Genomic DNA, 20,624 nt, shown 5'->3' with positions numbered 1-20,624 from the left:
GCCTGGTGGTGGGTATTGAGGAGGGCACGTTCTGCATGGAGCACTGGGTGTTATGCACAAACAATGAATCATGGAACACTTCAAAAAAAAAAAAAAAAGTCCCTCCCCAATCACATGGCAAATTCTAGTTCACCTTTGCCAAATGCAGACATAATTTCTCAGGAAACCCTGACATGCTTTTCTCAACTTATCTGATGCTCAAGGGTGTTCAAAGGAGTTGCCGAATCCCACCCCCACCAACACCTCAGTAGCATCCCCTCTCTTCACCAAAGCAAAACCCAGGGGAGTAAGGGCCAGGCAGCCTGGCCTCCTGGTCTGATAGATGGCTTCATTTCCAAGCTGCCCCACAGAGGTGGCCAAACACACTTCCCACGATTTACGACATCTGCTGTGGAGTCTGAAATGGCACTTCCTCCCCTCCCATAATGTAGGCAACGTGCAGAACAAATGCAGTAAATTGGTGAACTCTATAACCTCTCTGGGCCCAATGTGTCTTCCCTGCCAGAGGCTCTGACAGCGGTTTTTTCCTGGGTCTCTGCCCTCCCCATCTCCACTTCAGACAACTTCCCTTTATGGATAAGAAACAGGGCTGATCTGGGGGGCAAATGTGGGCTATGTACCAGGGAGTACCAGTCGGTTTTCTTTCTCCTCAGAGTAAAAGAAAGAAAATTCACCAACTACACGCCATGAATCACAGGGCTGACAGGCTGTTCTTAACCTCAGAACACAGCTTGGTTCCCTCTCAGGAGCCTGGTGGGCCATTACACCAGAAGGAAGTGAGAGGAGCACTGCTGTCCAGACGGGAAAAGCCAGGATTTGGTGCCAAAGAATCTGGGTCTTAGTTTAGGTTCTGCTGCAGACTCTGAGACAAGGATTCAGATGCAAGGGGCTAATTTGTGAGGTAGAGGAGAGCCAGCAGGGGAGTGTGGAAGTAACACCTGGAAGGCAAGGTAGCTGGTTGGTCCACAAGCCAGTTATCACTGTGGGCCTAGGGCTTTTTAATCCCACCCCTAGGGGAATTCTGGGAGAAATGCATAGACCAGGTACCTCAGTGTTATCTCCTCCAAGGGGTGAGGGATCTGGGGTAGTTATACACCAGATCCCATCTGTCACAGGCTCTGGGCTGCCCTAGGAAGCATTCATTGCTCTGGCTTCTGGTCTACCACAAAGGCAGGCAAACCACACTTAGGTGGCCAGAGAAAGCCATCAGGCAAAGAATGCAAGTGCCCTGACAGGTATGGATGAAGGACACGGACAGGGCCATGACAGTCACTAAATTCCTGTGTCCTGCCACTGATCAGGGCCGGCACTTGAGAAATTCCGCCTAACTTCTCTAACCTACACCTAAGGGAGCCCACCCTGTGCCCAGAGCTCCAGGCTGTTGAGGACCACCTGGCTTTCTTATTTCTCTGTGTCTTACCAGAGCACCTAAGGGGAGCTTGATCCCATAGTCAGGGTCCTGCTTGTTGGGGTGTGTAGGGGGCAGGCACTCTGCCTAAAACTTCCAGGGGTGTGAATCCAACCTGCTGCACCAGCATCCCACCTCAGGGGAAACATCTCATTTCTACAAGGTTGGGATTACTCCTACAAGACCAGAAAGAAGAAAACTCGAGCAGAGGGATGGTCACAACCAGGTGACATTTGAGTAACATCTTGGGGTCAGGTAAGCAAAGAAACTAGGGGACTTTCCCACTTTTGAAGCATGATCAGGGCTCCCTGCTTTGCCCTCTGACCATGAGATAAATAATCACTCCACACTTCTCCAACCTGAAGCCCCTTCTCAAGCAAAGACACTGTGGCATCGAAGTACTCGTGCTATCTTAAAAAATGATGGTGTGACAGCCGATGTCAGTAGCTAGTGACAAGTACAGGATAAAACCTTACAACCTAATCCAACTATCTGGCCCATTCAAGAAAAACCCAAAAGAGCTGTGATTAACCCTAACAGGGAACTAGGAGATGTGCATAGACACACACTTCTCCCACCTACACACACATCTTACCTCCCACCACCTCTAAAAGTTTCATACGGTCTTGGGCCTCAAAACAGGTCATCCCTCAGCAGACACCTTCAAATCCAGAAGCCCGCCCACTTCAGTCAGAAAAATGATATAAAGCAGTAGCTAAAGCTCTTCCCCCACCCAGTTTTTTCCCTTACCTGTATTCTTTTGGACAAAGTTTTCTTAACCTGGGATCCAGGCAGTAGTGGTCTACTGAGTGGGCATGAAATGGATCCCTGAGTGCCCTCAAATTCCGCATAAAATCTAAATCAGAATTTAAAGCTGCTATCACCAGATCTTCCAAGTAGGCAGTCTTTCCTCAAGAACTAAGAACCACCATCTTAGACCAAAGTGACACCTGGAAAGCCATGGAGCTGGGTCATGCTCTACACTATGAAGTACTCAGGTACATAAGGGCTGTTTTGATCTCCAAGACACAGAGAAAAGGGGTGGCTTCTCTGATCACCAGGTGTCCCTGAACAGAGGAATGAAGGATAGGTATGCCCATGACCATGACAGGGCTCTTGTAGAAAGTGGTTTAAGGCAGGCATGGAATCCATTTCCAGTCCTTATTGTTCAAGTATCTGTCTTTAAAATTCAAGCAGATTTTATATGAACAGCATAAATATGCCACTGTTTGTTTTGCCCTAAGAAGTGATCCTTCTCCCTCAAACCTTCCAGTAAATCTGATATCTCAGAAGGCAGTCTGAGTTTATTGACTTCATGTCCTCGATGAAGGATAGACAGATAATGCTAGCAGACAAGGGGTGTGAGAAGTTCTCATGGCATCCATGGTGGCATCTCATGGCATCCAGAGGGTCCCCCAAATGTCTCCAGCACTCAAGAAGATGCAAGAGAAACCCATTGGGGTTCCTAAGCAGTTAAGTGATGCAGTCAAGGTTGGCAGCGGGCCTGGCCCATGTCCTCTGCCTGGGCCCTTGGCTTTTGCCCCTGCTCTCCCTGGTTTTCCCGTTGGGGTTTAGAGGTCACACAGCCCTATACTCTTATTCTTCCAATGAGGAAACGAGGTCCAGAAACTTGTGATTTTCCAAAGTCATGTGGTTAGCTGAAGATGAAGATCATGACTATGAGTCCCTACCAGGACTTTTCTCACAAAGGCCTGTCCCCTTCTTCTGTGAGGAATGAGTCTTTTTTTTCCTTTTTCTCCTTCTCTCTCTCTCTTTTTTTACTTCCATTACTCTCTGGTGTTCCAAACTTTTGATGCCATAAACCATTATGGTGCACTGCTTTTTCCAGACAACCAGTCTCCCATCCAACTTTCCAGCCAGGTTCAAGAAGAGCTCTGCCCAGCCTAGGACCCTGCCTTTGCTGAGGAGGTGACAATGGGCTGATGTTGGCCAGCATAGAGCAGAGACCCCCCAACAAGAGGTGTCTGCTTCTGGCTTGATTTCCTCTGGGGTCTGCTGAGGGAGAAATTAGCTTGTATAAGTCAGATCCTCTCTCAGGAACTAAACACCAGCAGCAAACAAAAACCAAACCGAAAAGCATCCATTTGAAAAGACAAAGTGGGGCAAAGGCAGAGAGCCAACCCATAGGCCCCTGACCAGAGCTAATTGCCAGGATCTCCCTTCAATGAAAAGGGACAAAAAAAATCACAAAGCTAAAGGATTTCTTTCTTTCCTTTTTGGTAACTAAGTCAGGCATGTGCCCTCTCTATGTAACTCACTTCCCTTGTGGTCCCAACCAGCCCCAGGCCACCACAGGAAATGGTGGAGCAGAAGAACTTTCCATAGACAGGTCCAAATATTTGCGTCCTGATGCCACCTGATTAAATCCGTGGCCACCACAGAGAAAGGCGGAAATTCACTGGTGGTTCCCCATGTCCTCTGCTCAATGGTGTGGAGCCTGTGAAGTGAAGGGGACCAATGGGGCTCTGACAAGGGAACCCCGATTTCTCACCACAGTATAATTCCACTGCTAGTAAACAGACAGGAAGCTTCCCCCAGGCTAAGTTGTCTGTCTGTTGGTCGACCTGTTTCTTTTTGTGTTTCACCATTTCCATAATAAGCGTGTGAGGGAGATAACTGGATCCACTGCCAGATAGTGCTAATGAGGCCAAGTTCACGGCCATTCTTCCCTTGGGAGCCTTTGTTGTTGTTTTGTTTTCAATGTGCTCTCTGGCCTCCCAGAGCATCCCTCACCCTCACGGGGCTGCCATGGCTGGGTGAGACTGAGTCATGGCATGAACAAGGATATCACGACATCACTAAAAGGCATGGCAGCCTGAGGCTATCCCACATGAGGAGGTGTGGGAGGGATGTTGTCAGGGTTCCTGCCCCACATTTTGGGGACAGTGAGGGTTATTCCTAATGGAAGGCACTGGGAGGCGTTTGCCCCTTTTAAGGAACTAACTGGAGAACCCTGTCTCCCCGCCCCCAATCCCCCCGCTTCCACCAGTGGCGAGGGCAGAGTGAGCCTACTCCAAGATCCTACTCACAGTCCAGCCCATGATGCTCTTTTCCCCTCAAAGCTCTCAAAGTCAATTCCATGTGGTCTGGTCCTTGAAAGGCAGCCTGGCAGACTCTGTGGGTGCCCTCCCCACATCTCCTCAGTCTCTACCACTTCAGTCCCTGGCAGCTCCATCTCCACCTATCAGCACCAGCATCTCTCTGTCCAAATGTGTGATGGACAGAGTGATGTACCAGGAATAAACACACCCCTCTCCCAGCAGCCCTCAACCAACAAGTAATGAGAGCTGGGGTATATATACCCCTGCTCCCTCCCCCATGGGTCGAAAAATGCTCACATACAGGTTCTCCACTGCTTTTTAGAATCCCCAGAAGGGCAAGTTACCACCAGGGCTTCCTTCTCTTCCCTGGGTCTCTTTCCAAACAGATGACCTATACTCAAATCTTTGCTCAGGGTCTGCTTCCAGGGAGACCCCCACCAAGACTGTGTGATATGCTGGAAAGATCCTCAGAGAGGAGGGAAGAAAGCCCAGGTTCTAGTGGACTTGACATCTCTGAGCCTCAGTTTTGTCATCTGCAATAATGGTCACAATGTTGCTTGGGTGACACCAGTGTGTAATAAAAGTCGGGACCACCACAGTGACCTGCCAGGCCCCTGACACCATATGCTGATCAGACCTGAAAGGCGGGTTTCTTCTTCTGAACAACCAGAGCCAGAGCCAGTAAGAGACTGCCAGGGTGAGATCCTGACCCTGCTTCCCAGACCGGAACTCTGCTCTTGGTTCAGAGTCCTGACTTCACATCCATACCCTTTGCCCTTTCCCTAGTTCAGGGTGGCATGACATTTTTACTCCATTTGACCTGGAGGTGGAAGGATTACAACATCCTAAAGCTTCCTAACACAGGAGAGTGACTTAAAAAGCAACAGATACATTTTCCAACCTCTGCAAACAAGGTGGGAAGCTGGCTGGGGACCCTTAAAAGGAAACAAGGAAACTCCAAAAAGCAGACTGTCCAGCTCCAAACCCAGGCTTTCCAATTCTGCAGCCTGTTGGGTGGCAGGAGCATTTCCTAAGGTGGAAAAACGTTTCCACTGAGGTTGTGAGTGCCTGGAAAGTTCTGGCCTGGGGTCTCTTGCTGCTCCCACCCTAAATACACAACTGCCTTTCCTGTCCGCCAGGTCTCTAATAGGATGAAGTGTATTTGTTATAAAGTCCAAGATACCGGCCATCAAAACAACTGGCTAACACTTATTGTGTGTCATATGGTGCCAAATGCTACAAGGAGAAACAATATATGACCATGGAATAGTGAATTGCTTTTTAAAAAAGAATATGCTTAGATCAGGGAATACCCTAGAATTTCAAGAGAGCCATTTGGAAAGATTGATACTCATCTCAATGGCTTTAAAAACTGAACAATTTTAGAATTGTCTTTTTAAAAATTTTAGTTATTTTGTGACTTAACTTCTCAGCGAGGCATAACTTACATATGGGAAAATGCATATATGTTCAGTGTACAGTTCAGGGAGTTTCAATAAATGTAGATACTCTTGTAATCCACAACCCAGTCAAAAGTCAGAGCACCCTGTCACCCTAGGCAGTTCCTCTGTGCCCCTTTGCAGTCAATCCAGGAACCATGCCCTTTGCACCTACCTAGTCTAGTACATTTCCTAAGAATGAGGACATTCTCTTACATAAGCATGGCAAAACTGTCAAACTATGGAAATTAACAATGATCACAACGCTATTATCTAATCTACAGACCTTATTCGTTTTGATCACCATCTCGCTAATATCTTTTATAGGAAAAGAAAAAAATTCTGCACAGGATTCGTCAAGGATCACATGTTGCACTTAACTGTCCTGTGTCCCTTGGTCTCCAAACTAGGACAGCTCCTCACTCTGCTCTGCCTTTGTCTTTCATGTCCTTTTAGGCCAATTATTTTGTAGAATGCCCCTCAGTTTGGGTTTTCCTGCTGGTTTCTCTTGAAAGGAGTGCCCCAGAAGTGATGCTGCATCCTTCCCAGGGCAGCATATCCCAAAGCACACAATTCCAATGTGTTCCATCACTCCACTGGTTAGGATAGAGTCAGTCCACCCACTTTCCTCCCCTGTAAAGTTACTAGTGGGGATATACCCTGAGGCAATGTAAATACCCTGCTTATCAAGCATGTAGTCACTAGTTATGGTATTAGTTTATGGTTCTTTTTTTAATTTTTTTTTTAGATTTTATTTATTTATTTTGACAGAGAGAGACACAGCGAGAGAGGGAACACAAGCAGGGGGAGTGGGAGAGGGAGAAGCAGGCTCCCCGTGGAGCAGGGAGCCTGATGCGGGGCTCGATCCCAGGACCCTGGGATCATGACCTGAGCCGAAGGCAGACGCTTAACGACTGAGCCACCCAGGTGCCTCCCCTCCGCTTTTTTTAAAAGATTTTATTTATTTGACAGAGAGAGAGAGAGCACAAGTATGCAGAGTGGCAGGCAGAGGGAGAGGGAGAAGCAGTTTCTCCGCTGAGTAGGGAGCTGGACATGGGGCTCGATTCCAGGACCCCACGATCATGACCTGAGCCGAAAGCAGCTGCTTAACCAACTGAGCCACCCAGGCGCCCCTAGTTTATGGTTCTTGATTGAATCAATTATTATGATGGTTGCCATATGGGGATTTTCCTAATTCCATCATTTCTCCTACTCAAAGGAAGAGTTATTTCCATCCCATTCACTCATTCATTCATTCAAATGTGGACTCACAGATTCTTATTTAGTTCTACAGATTATATATTACCTGCTACCATCATTATTTATTTTGATGTTCAAATTGTCCCAGATTAGGCCAGTAAGAGCTCCTTCAAGCTGGCTGTTGTGTCCTCTCAACATGTCAAGACCGATAATTTCTCCTGGATGCTAAGAAACCACGGGCCTCATTTTTGTTCCAGAATAGATTTAACTTTTTGTTAAATGCTTTTCTTTCAATAAAGCATCATTTGGCTACACTGCTGGGGCCTGGGGCCAACAGCTGTCATGGCTGCTTGCCCCAGGGAGAGAGGTGAAGCAGATGGGCCTGGGACGACACAGGGAATGGGGTGGCGCCCACTGAGCAGGAAGGAGGGCCACTGCCTGGACCTCGGTTGAATGCAGTGCCCATTGCTGGGGGTGCCAGCCAAGAGCATGGACAGAGGGCACACACCAGCCCAGAAGCCAGAGCCAAGCTGGAGAGTGCTGCTAGCAGAGACACCCAGCCAAAGGCATGTGCCAAGAAGGACCATGATGCAGAGCCAACATAAAGGGGAGGGAGAAGCAAATATGGGTGCCAGGTTCCCAGGGCAGTCTGTGGACCTTGCCTTTCTGCTTTTAACTCCGTCTGCTCCATTTTCTCTTGGGCTGTACTTTGTCTGTCTTAAAGTGTCAGCATTCACAGTCACCACTTACTGGACAGTCCTCAGTAAAGACACCAGCAAGATGGCTCTCAAGTCTAAAAGGAACCCAATATCCCTCTAATAACAAAGTCTTTATCTCACTTGCTGCCACCAACGCGTTACCTAAATTTGTACATGCGCACACACACAATTACACTCACACTCTCATTCTTTACTGAAAAATTAACACTTCCATAACTACCTTTTCTGCCATTCATACAATAGCACATATTTTGTCTTTCTTATTCTATGGTACTGTATGTTGTGGTAATAAATGATGTTTCTCCTGAAGCTCGTAGCATGAAATGCACACACCAGTGATGGATGCTGGTCGATTGTTACTAAGGAACATTACGAAATAGAATTAGTTTTCTCAGACAAAAACTGCCAATGTCAAATGGTACTGGGTGCAAGGCTACTTGGGATCTTCCAGACCTTGGGAGGTTTCAGGCACCTCCCACCAGACCCTCTCCTGAACCTGGCCAACAAGGTCAATCAGCTAGTTCTCATTCCCTCTCTTTTTCTCCCTCCCCAGACAAAGTGTGGCTCTACACATGGTAAAACCGAAGGCAGGCAGACCACCAGGTTCTGAGAACTTGGGCATCTAAGTGGACAACTGTCTACTCCACCCTTTGTCTAAGCAAAACAAAAACAAAAACAAAAAAATAAAAACGCTTGCACACTCACAGAGTTTTCTGCAATTCATCCCTGGCTGATGAAACAGGATTTTAAAAAGAAAAAAAAAAAATTCAGGGCTTCCTGTTTAGTCCTTTGCATTTATCCCAAGCCTACTTGTTAATAAGGAAGGAAGGCTCTGTTTCACCTCAGTGAAAATTTCAAGCCTCAATTATCTCAATTTCTTTGTAAAACAATGATCTTCTCCTTTCTCCACGTCCAGATTTAACAATTTGGGGGAGGAAGTCCTCTTCAGGGAGCTAGTCTGGTCCTTGTTACCACTGTCCAGAGGAATTATCTAGAGCAGGCACTGCCCGGGCAACTTCATTTCCTTCCCTCCAGCTCTGTGCTGCCCAGCATGGCAGCCGTTAGCCATATGTGGCCATTTAAAAGTAAATTAAATAGAATTAAATGAAAGTCAAAATGTAGCTCACCAGTTGCCCTAGCCACATGTCAAGTGCTCAATAGACGCATGTGGCAAGTGGCTTCCTTACTGAACAGTGAAGAGAACATTCTGTCATGGGAGTTCTATTAGAGGGCAGGGCTGGCCAATGGACCTGCCTATTTCATAGGAGAGAGAGCCTGGGCTCAGAGCAGGTGTAGAGGATGTACAATGGGAGGCATTCGACCTTTATCTTTCTTCTATGAACCTTCTATGGACCTTCCACATACTTTCCACTCTTCATTTCTCAACAAGCTGAGAACATCCCCCTCAGTATGAAGTCTGACTGTTGGTCCCTTTTCCCCCTTAATTATTTATAATTTAAAATTTTTTAAGTTTGACCATACCCAAAGTCTCTCTGGGACCAAAGATTCCCACTTACTATTACTCAGGGTTTCACAAAGAGAAAGGCATAATTTTAGGGCCCCTCCAGGAATGGAGAGTCAGTTTATTACAATGATGTTTGGAGGACAGAAAGAAGTCTTAGGATTCTGGTCATCAGGATAGATGCAGAGGCAGTTGAGAAAGAGAGACTAGAACCCACAATCATGGTCAAAATATCCACTAAAATGAAGGAACTAAAAGAAAAGTCAAGTCTCCAGAGGTCACCTCTCAGTATGAAAGTAATTCACTTTGGAGATCATTATCAGTTTAAATGTATGCTGTGAGCATGCAGTATTTAAAAGTCACTCTTCAAAACAGTCGCAGTAACTTTTACTTCCAGAAGCCTGGGATGACTTTTAGGAAAAATTAGTTGAAGATGAACTCACAGAAGGTGCGTCTGTTCACAAGGGGCCATGATGACTGTTTTGCCTTTAAAGAGGTTAACCTTCCAGGGCGCCTGAGTGGCTCAGACGGTTAAGCGTCTGCCTTTGGCTCAGGTCATGATCCCAGGGTCCTGGGATCGAGTTCCGCATCGGGCTCCCTGCTCCTTGGGAGCCTGCTTCTCCCTCTGCTTCTCTCTCTCTCTCTCTCTGTCTCTCATGAATAAATAAATAAAAAATTTTAGAAAAAAAAAATTTAAAGAGGTTAACCTTCCACACTGAAAATCAGGACCCTTGGCAATGGAAGGGGAAAATAGGACCCATGTACCCCTATACACACACAAAATCACCCTGTTGACTTGTAGCTTGAAAAAGTAAGAACAGATCCTGGGGCGAGTTAATTATGAGGGCTGGGCAGGTAGAAAGAGATGGATTTCCTGTTTGAAGGAAAGCCTTGCCAAACCTAGAAGGGGTTAGCAAAGAGAGAGTTATTTTTAAGACTTGCAAAGTTTGAATTGGCTTAAATATAGTCCTTGCCTGGAGGCAGGGAGCAAAACCAGATAATAAATAATACCTGGACCCACAAGTCAGGGAAAAGTCAGAAAGAAAAAAAACAACAACAAAGATCTTCATTTTCACAGGGCAGTGTCCTGAACGACACAGTAGGCAACCTTTGGTTTTGGATGTATTCATTATGGAGCCTCCGGGGGGGAAGGGCTCTAGCACAACCCCCCATAGACAAGGATCACTAGTCCTTCTAGACTAGAAGATACTAGTCTTCTCGTTCTTATGTAAAGTGTGAACAGAAGCAGTATTACAAAATCATTACTGCTTTTATTGACATATCATTTAATACTAACCTTGTGCTTTTCTATATAGCAACTTCAAAAAAAAAAAAAAACCATCCCCCATTCCAGGCAGATCATTACCTCAAATCTTCCTAAAGGCCCTCCCATATAGAAACCCCATTAAAGCCCATGGAGAGAAACTAGAACGGGGATGAGAGTAGGAGACACCCTACAGTGGAATCCGCATCCCCACCCATTTCCTCCAGGAGCTAGCCGGGTTCTTCTACACCTGTGGATCCCGAACTAGGAGTGCTAATCAGGCTCATCTGGAGGACTTTGAAACCTCAGATTCCTGGGCCCACCCCTGGAGTTGCTGATTCAGTAGGTCTGGGGAGGAGCCGGAGAATGTGCATTTCTCACAGGCTCCCAGGGGTAACTGAGGCTGGTGGTCCAGGAATGGCTCTTTGAGAAATGCTCACTGCTTTCATGATTCTTTTCACTCCTGGAAGGAAAGTCAAGCTGAAGGGGCCAGTAGGGGAACATCCCTCTCCTCCTCGTTTGTCACTGGTGTCAAATGCAAGGCCTCTTAGGAGAGCATTTGTCGGCACCCAGCCACGTGGCTACACGGAGGGGTCGTGCCGTTGGCATCCTTCTTAGCAGGTGATGTACACAAGCCCTGAGAAGCCCTCTCTGTGGTCTACAGGGGGCGCTGCGTAGTCTGCAAGTTGGGCTCTTCCTGCTACTTCCTTCTTTTCATTTCTCCTGCTGTTTCTCTATGCCTACTCCCCTGAAGCCCCTGACCTGGCAGATTCTCAGCCCTGCAGACGATCTCACTGCCCACAGAGAAACTGGGATCTGGGCGACACCTGCATGGTGCTGAGGCAACAAGTGGTTTCAAAGTTAGCTGGACACCAGGCCAGGCTGCAGGGCATCAGCCCAGCGTGGAACTCCCATCACCCTGCTCCCCATTAGGTTTTGGACTAAGCTGCTCTGGAGCCCATGTCTTTCATGGCCGGGGGCAAGGTCACTGCTGTACCCGCAGCTCCCACTGAAGACCCAGCTGGGCCCTCACTAAAGACCGGAAACCTCCTGACATCAGCCCATCTGCCTGCATCTGTTTCCCCCCGGAAACTCATTGCTTGGGAGAAAATGGCATCTCTGCAACTGGGCCCAACTGCCCCTCTCAAGTTGCAAACTGCCCCTCGAGATGTTTTCATTCTCCAGGAACTATTTTTCCTGGCATACATGTCACATACAAAGAAAAAATCCTTTGCTTTTTTAAAACATCCAATACAAAATAAGCGATTGTGAAGGCTCCAAACAGTCTGTTGTAATTCCCTAGCATGCTCTAAAAACACTAAGCCCCACGAGGGTGTGTGTTCTTTGGCCATGGCCGCTCTCCAGGGGTTGGTTGGACTGTACTTTGTTCCTACCATGGTATCTATCATGCCATACAGCACCCCAAGTGGGCATCCCCCACCAGACACACATGCTGGGCTCTGGGGCTCTCTCTTTCAGCACTGATGGAGCCCTCAAACAGCTGACACTATTTTCAAATGGGCACTTTTTTCTTCCTTTATGTTGCAAATAGGGCTGGTACCCAATTCTGTATGATGCACCTAAAGAGATGGGCAAATCTTCGTTACAGCCTGTCCAAGACAACCAGCTGTGGGGCAGATTCGATGTCTCAGGAGGAACGGTCCAGTAAGTAACACAACTGTTCTTTGACTGCTGTATGTGGAAACTCCACAGCTTTGGCTAAAGGAAGGGAAGCAAAGGGGAATGCATTTGAAAAGGACCCAGGGCTCTTTGGAAGGCCATTGCTGCCCTCCTGACCACTGGCTAAAGTAAAGAAACAGCAACGGACTCACATATGCTGGCTTGAGTCCTCCATCTACTTTGGGATACCCATATGATTAGGGGTCTAGAGGTCACTGCACCTCCACAAACACTAGTTATCTTCTCTGGGAAATGCACAGGACAATATTCATTCTTTTTTTTTTTTTTTTTAAAGATTTTATTTATTTATTTGAGAGAGAGAGAATGAGAGAGAGCACATGAGAGGGGGGAGGGTCAGAGGGAGAAGCAGACTCCCTGCCCAGCAGGGAGCCCGATGCGGGACTCGATCCAGGGACTCCAGGATCATGACCTGAGCCGAAGGCAGTCACCTAACCAACTGAGCCACCCAGGCGCCCGACAATATTCATTCTGCTACATAGAAGTTTCATAGGGACTTTATGAGTCTGAGAACTCCACCTGATTAAGAACCTATTACATGTCAGTCTCTTTAATGTGCTTTGCCTGCATAACGGGTATGCCCCGCTTTTTGAAAGTTCGCGTTAACCAATTTACTTTTACGAAAGACCAACATCAGTACCTGTTTTCGCTAACCGACAGAAATCCAAAGAGGATTTTCACTACATGAAAAAAGACCAAAAGCGGAAGTAGCTTTGAGCATTTGTTTTGTGTTTTGTTTTGTTTTATCTTTTTTTATGTTATGTTAGTCACCATACAGTACTTCATTAGTTTTTGATGTAGTGTTCCATGATCCATTGTTTTCGTATAACACCCGGTGCTCATTACAACAACTCGCGCCCTCCTTAATACTCATCATGGGGCTCACCCATCCCCCACCCCTCCCCTCTAAAACCCTCAGTTTGTTTCCCGGAGTCCATAGGCTCTCATGGTTCATCATCAAGAGAAGGAAGGGGGAAATCAGAGGGGGAGACGAACCATGATTACTTGTATAGAGGTAGCGCACACCCCGAGCTGCAGGAGCAGCGCCACACAGCGCCTCCCCAGGGAACTACACTCAGCGTCGCAGCACCAGGCCGCCAGAGCTTTAGAACTGTGTCTGTGAGCATCTGTGCTTTATCTCGATTTGTTTTGTGCATCCCTTACCATGTTGCGTCCCAAAGTACCAGAGGCCAAAGAGGTTATTTTTTGGGTCTGGGAATGCTCAAACATTTTTTTTCCGTATAAATCAATGGTAATTGCTTCTTCACTTTACTATTTGGGCTTACAAAAGGTTTCACAGGAATGCTCTACTATCAGATGGTGGCGAAAACCTGTATTTGATTTATTTTGTACAAGAAGCCTATATTTTAGGTATCATAATTCCCACCTGTCACATAAAAACATCAAGCTCAAACAGATCAAGAAATGCCCCCATGGTCACACACTCAACAAATGGATGAACCAGACAGAATCAAAAGTCAGGTGATTCCAGCCCAAAACCTTTTCCCTAAAACCCTAAAGCAATACATGTAAAAATACTCTGAATCTGAAGCCAAGTCATCCACTAACTAGAAATTCTTATTAATATAACATCTCATGTATCCTGCACTGTCAGGGAATGAGTGATTTCATTTAAGTGGGATTTTTCAGGTATCTAAACTTTATCCCTAGTTAATAATTGAACTCTTTTCTTAATGCAAAAAAATTTAATGGAAAATTTCCAAAAGTAATTACATTCTTTTTGGTGTCTTAAATACACATGGATCAGAATTGTAAGATTTCTAAAAAAAAATCCAGGACATTAATGAATATCAGGCATGAAAATGAGATACAATTGGGCAATGTTCTCAGAGTCTGTGATGTGGGTAAAGCAGCCTCAAATGGCTGGACTTGTAAGTCTTCCAAACCTACTTTTTTCCAGAATACCTTATTATTGAAAAAAATGTTCAAATGTGCAGAAAAGTTGAAAGAATGTACCTACCACCTAGATTCTTACAGAACATTGTAAAATACTTGCTTTATCACACATATATCTTCTGTCCATTATCAATCTATCCTTTCAAAAATGAATTTAAAAGTATATTGCAGATATCAGCACACTACTCTCTGTAATAATTTCAGCATGGGTATCATGTCAATATATATGGTATTTTTTTATTGAGATACAATATGCAATGAAATGCCCAAATCTTAAGTGAACATTCACTGAGTTTTGACAAATGAACACACCTGTGTAGCCCAAAACCTTATCAAGATACAGACCATGATTACTGCCCCAGAAAGTTCCCCAGCGCCCCATCCTATTCAATTTCACTCACACTCCTGGGGAGCCTACTTTCTACAGGTTTTCTTTCTCTTCCCTCTGCTGTCAGCTGTCACTTTACAAATGTCACAGGTTCTGTTTCTAATCTGTGACCTCATTTTATCTGTAATTATCTGGGTGGGATGGTGTGAGAAATTCTAAAGCCATTTCAGGAAAGTGCATGGAGCTTGGGGTTGTGTTTTCCAGGAGGCTGAGAGGCATTTCCCCCCAACAAGGATTTGGGAGTATCTAATATTGCCAGCAGCCTGATTTCCATATAAATAGAGTGCTACTGGACTGTTATAAAGCTTGAGCAGCTCTCTTTCTATCTGTAGATATCTATCTGTAGATATCTGTAGATACCTAGATACGTATCTATCTCTTTCTATCCACAGATCCAGTGCTGATCTGTAAGAGAACAGAATTTCTTCAGGAGTTAAAATTTCTGTGTGCTAGTATTTCACTAGGTTCTGGTGTTGAGAGGAAAATGCATGCACCCCAATGTTTATAGAAGCATTACGTACAATAGCCAAGCTATGGAAGCAGCCCAAGTGTCCATCAACTAATGAATGGATAAAGAAGATGTGGCATATACATGTGATGGAATACTGTTCAGCCATAAAAAGAATGAAATCTGGCCATCTGCAAAGACTAGAGAGCATAATGCTAAGCAAAATAAGTCAGTGAAAGATAAATACTGTATGATTTCACTCCCGTGTGGAATTTAAGAAATAAAATAAACAAGCAAAGGAAAAAAGAGAGAGAGAGAGACAAAGAAACAGACTCTTAACTTAGAGAACAAACTGCTGGTTACCAGAAGGGAGGTGGGTGGAGGGGGGATGGGTTAAATAGATGATGCGGATTAAGGAGTGCACTTGTCATGATGAGCACTGGGTGATGTCTGGAAGCGCTGAATCACTATATTGTACACCTGAAACTAACATAATACTGTATGTTAACTAACTGGAATTAAAATAAAAACTTAAAAAATAAAAACACTGATTTTGTTTTAAAAAGGAAGATATGGCTCATTCATCTTTTTGAAGTTGTGGTGTTGTGATATTCATGTGTTGTAACCAACGGTGAGACAGTCACATGTTGTGATGTTGACCATCACATGTTGAAATGTCAAGGCACTTGCATGTGGAGATGTGACCATCAGATTCACAGGCTGAGACATGTTAAGATGTGGAGACATTCACATGTTCATATGTTGAGATATCAGGTGCTGATTTGTGGTGACATTTGCCATGTTGAGATGTTGAGGTACAATTCGCACATTTGGTTTTGTGGCGTTTGCATGCTGAAAGGCTGAGACATTGTCATGTTGAGATGTTGAGGCATTTGCATGTTAATATGTTCAGACATTCACATGTTGAGAGGTTAAAACATTCACAGGCTCAGATGTTGTGACATTTGTATTTTGAGATGTTGAGACATCCACATGTTGAGATGTTGAGACATCTGCACAATGAGGTGTTAAGGTATTTACAAGTCCTGAAATTAAGACATTCACAGGCTGACATATTAAAACATTCGCAATTCAGATGTTGAGCTTCTCACATGCTGACGTGTAGAGACATTCACAGGATCAATGGAGACATTCACATGTTGAGATGTTAAGGCATTTACAGGTTTAGATGTTAAGATCTTCTCATTCATATGTCTGACTTCGAACATCAGATGACTTTACCTGGGCCTAAGATAGAGATACTGACTCCTCGGCCATATCTGTAGACTCTTCTTCCACATCCCTTTCCCTATAGCAAACAGTGTTGGTACCACCTTGGAGGCTTCCATGGATGATTTCCATCCAATGGGCCTAGAGCATCCTGCATCTCTCTGCCTGGGAATGCTCTCTGGCCCCAAGTGGGTTCTCAACCTCTATATGGGCGACAAGAAATGCTGGGGAGAGGGGGCATTACAGCCCAGAAGTGACCCTCATCTATGGCAGGATGAGATTTAGGAGGTGAATACCTCAGTTTCCTCACCTGTCAGTGACCCATCACTATCTCCCAGAGGGTCCTCACTGGAACTGAGCCCCATTGTTCTCAGTAGTAACATTTCCTGCTGCTATTTTTTGAGATCACCTCCCAAACAATGTACTTGCACCCAAATCCATGTTTCTGACTTTGGTGGGAACCCAAACTAAGTGATCTCCAAAGCACTCCAAAGACCAGTCCTGTCTCCAAATAGTCAGAAAGCAGAAGGTCAGTACATTCATTCCTGCCTGGGGAGACACTTCCTCTTTCATAGGTTTCCAGGTTACTAGCTACTCACTAAGTTTGCTGAAGCAGGTGGGGGTGGGGACCTGCTCCTTGAGGACCAAGGGGCACCAGATGACAGAAATCTATGGAAGTGCCTCATATTTCTACTACCATCCCTTCGGGGCTGAGGACATGCTCACCTCCCACCACATGGCAATCTGGAAGGGTCCCTCCTTTCCCTTCACACCAGATGTCCATGTGAGTCAGTGACACAGGGGTTGACTGCTCTCTTTTAAGGGGGCGTGCTCCCAGAATGGTGCCCTCGGTGAGTAGAGAAGGTGTTGGAGCCCCATGTGGGCTGTTCATTAACAAATTTCTCCTTGAATCACTGTGTGGGTATAAATGAAGGATGTGTGCAGAGACAGAAGACTCTTAGAACATGGGCAATCTGAAAGAATAAGAAATTTTTCTCATGGGAAAACAATGGATCAAGAAAGACACAAATGGTACAACTGCTATGAAAAACTGGCAGTTCCTCAGTAAACTGACCACAGAGGCGTTCAAACAAACAAACAAAAAAAAACTGTACCCTAATGTTCAGAGAAGGACTATTTATAATAGGCATAAGGGGGAAATACCCAAAAGTCAATCAACAGGTAAACAGATAAAGACAATGTGATATATCCACACAATGGAATATTATTCAGTTCAGCCATAAAGAGGCATGAAGTATTGATGCATGATAATATATACAGCTGACCCTTGAACCACGCAGGTGTTGGGGTGATGACCCTGAGCAGTTGAAAATCCGTGTATAACTTTTGACTTCCCCCAAACTTAACTACTAGTAGCCTCCTGTTGACCAACAACATAAACAGTTGATTAACGCACATTTTGTAGCTTACATTATATACTGTATTCTCACAATAAAGTCAGCTGGAGAAAAAAATGTTAGTAAGAAAATAAGGAAGAGAAAATATATTTACAGTACTCTACTGTAAAAAAAAATCCACATGTAAGTGAACCTACATAGTTTAAATCCTGTTCTTTAAGGGTTAATTGTATATACCTTGTACATACATACATATGTAACATACCTTGTAAACATTATGCTAAATGAAATAAGCCAAATACAAAAGGCCACATATTATATGAGTCCATTTATATGAAATGTCCAGGACAGTCAAATCCATAGATACAGAACACAGACTAGGGTTTGCCAGAGGCTAGGGGCAGAGGGGAGTCGGGAGTGACTGCTAATGGGTACAGGGTATCCTTAGGGGTGACAAAAGTGTTCTGGAACTAGAAAGACATGGTGGTTGCACAACATGGTGAACAGAATAAATGTCACTAAATTGTATACTTTAAAATGGTTAAAATGGTACATTTTATGTGTATTTTACCACAATTTTTTTTAAGAAGGAAGACAGAAGTCTGTGAACATGGACACCATGTATCAAAAACCACCATCAGGGGCACCTGGGTGGCTCAGTTGGTTAAGCATCTGACTCTTGATTTTTGCTCAGGTCATGATCTCAGGGCTGTGAGATCGAGCCCCGCATAGGGCCCCAAGCTAAGCGTGGAGCCTGCTTAGGATTCTCTCTCTCCCTCTCCCTCTGCCCCTCCCCCGTCCTGTGCACGCTCTCTCTCTAAAAAAACAAAACAAAACAAAAAACCACCATCAAATAGAAGAAGAACAAGCCATAAACAAAATGTAACACTAACAAAGAATTGATATCCAGGATTTGTAAAGTTCTCTTACAGTTACTAAGAAAAAAAAAACAGGCAAGGTTTATGACTAAGCAATTCACAGAAGAAAGCATACAAATGCCCAATAAACTTGTAAATGGAAGCTGAACTTGATGAGCGTATTTGTGTCCTGGGGCTGCTGTAACAAATGACCACATACTGGGGGCCCTGAAACAGCAGACATGTATCCTTTCCCAGCACTGGGGACCAGAAGGCCAGAGTCAAGGTGTCAGCAGGGCCACATTGGCTCTGGAGGCTCTCGGGAGAATCTGTTTCTTGCCTTTCTCAGCTTCTGGTAGCTGCTGGTATTCTTCAGCTCATGACCTTAGTGCTCCGGTCTCTGCCCCCCACCTTTGCTTCACTGCCTGCTCTGTGTATGTCTGACCTCCCTTGGCCTCTCTTATAAGGATACCTGTGATGGCATTTAGGGCCCACTCCAATAATCCAAGGTAATCCCCCCATCTCAAGAGCCTTAACTTAATCAGATCTGCAAAAACTTTGCCACATAAGGTAACAGTCACAGGTTCCAGGGGGTTAGGACCTGATATCATGGGAGGGCACCGTTCATCTCACCGCAACCAGGAACCAGAGGAATGCAAATTAAAGCCATATTGAAACACGTCATCAGACTTGGCACATATTAAAAAGTCTGACAATACCAAGTATTTACAACAATGCAGAACAATAGGGACTCACATCTCCTGCTGGTGAGAGTGTAAATCTCTCAATACAACCAAGAACGGTCTGGTAGGATCCCTAAAAACTAAGGATGCATGTACCCTATGATCCAGCCATTCCATGGCTAGAGAAATTCATCTTTGCGGGGGACACCCGCAAGAATGTTCAACACGGCATGGTCATGTCAAAACCCTGGAAACGATCCAAATGTCCATCAACAGGAAGATAGCTAACCAAACCATGAGGTAGTCAGGCAACAGGATACCACACAGCTTAAAAAAAAAAAAAAAGCAAACTGAGACCCATACATTGACATGGATAAATCTCATACACATAACGTCGAGGGTAAAAAGCACGTTGCAGGACTCACATGGTGAGAAATCACTTAGACCGAGTTCAAAAACAGGCAACTGATACTGGATGTTGGTTATGGATATGTACATTTGTGATAGAAGCCTAAAGATAAACACAGGAACCACAAACACTCAATTCTAAATAAAGGTTGCCCCTGGGAGGCAGGGAACGAAATGCAAATAGGAGCAGTGAGAAGTCCAAAGGAGATTTCCAAATGTATTAGCAATAGTCTATTTCTCAGGTGGGTGATGGATATATGGATGTGCGTTATATTATTCCCTATATGCTTTCATGTCTGAAATAGTTTGTCACTTTTTTTTTTTTCAATTTAGGAGGTGATCTATACGGCCAGCAGCAGTGGTGACAGATGATTCATCTCAGTGGGAAGGCCAGGCAGGAGGGAAAGTCTGGCCTTAGTCCCGAGGGTTCTTAACCAAGGGATCTATGGGTAGAATGTAGGGAACCTATGAACTGCGATAAGGAAATGCATTTTTTTCTTTCACTAACTTCTAACTGAAATGTAGCATCTCCTTCTAATATGAATATAAGTAGCGAGCCACAAGGTATTATAGCAATTTCTTTGACTTTATCACCCATAGCTGTCAGATACCTTACAGCCCACTGCAGTGTGGCAGATATTTCCAGATAGCATTTATGCTCATCAGCAATTCAAAATGACAGTAGTTATAAGACCCACCACCAGATCTTGCTATTGGATGTTGAGAATAAAGAAGCACATGGATTGGGCGCCTGGGTGGCTCAGATGGTTAAGCGTCTGCCTTCGGCTCAGGTCATGATCCCGGGGTCCTGGGATCGAGTCCCGCATTGGGCTCTCTGCTCCTTGGGAGCCTGCTTCTCCCTCTGCCTCTCTCTCTCTCATGAATAAATAAATAAAAATCTTTAAAAAAAAAAAAGAAGCACATGGATTATTACTCCATCGCCAGGTTGTTTATTCTCTATGCTGATAACCGTATTTCAATGTAGTTGGAATACTTTCTGTTGCCCTGTGTATTTTATCCAATGTATTTATTTTTTTTAAGATTTTTATTTATTTGTCAGAGAGAGAGAGAGCACAGGCAGAG

Source organism: Leptonychotes weddellii, chromosome 10, assembly GCF_054177405.1.
Source record: "Leptonychotes weddellii isolate Sample4059 chromosome 10, ASM5417740v2, whole genome shotgun sequence".
Classification (NCBI taxonomy): domain Eukaryota; kingdom Metazoa; phylum Chordata; class Mammalia; order Carnivora; family Phocidae; genus Leptonychotes; species Leptonychotes weddellii.
This window is presented reverse-complemented; position numbering follows the sequence as displayed.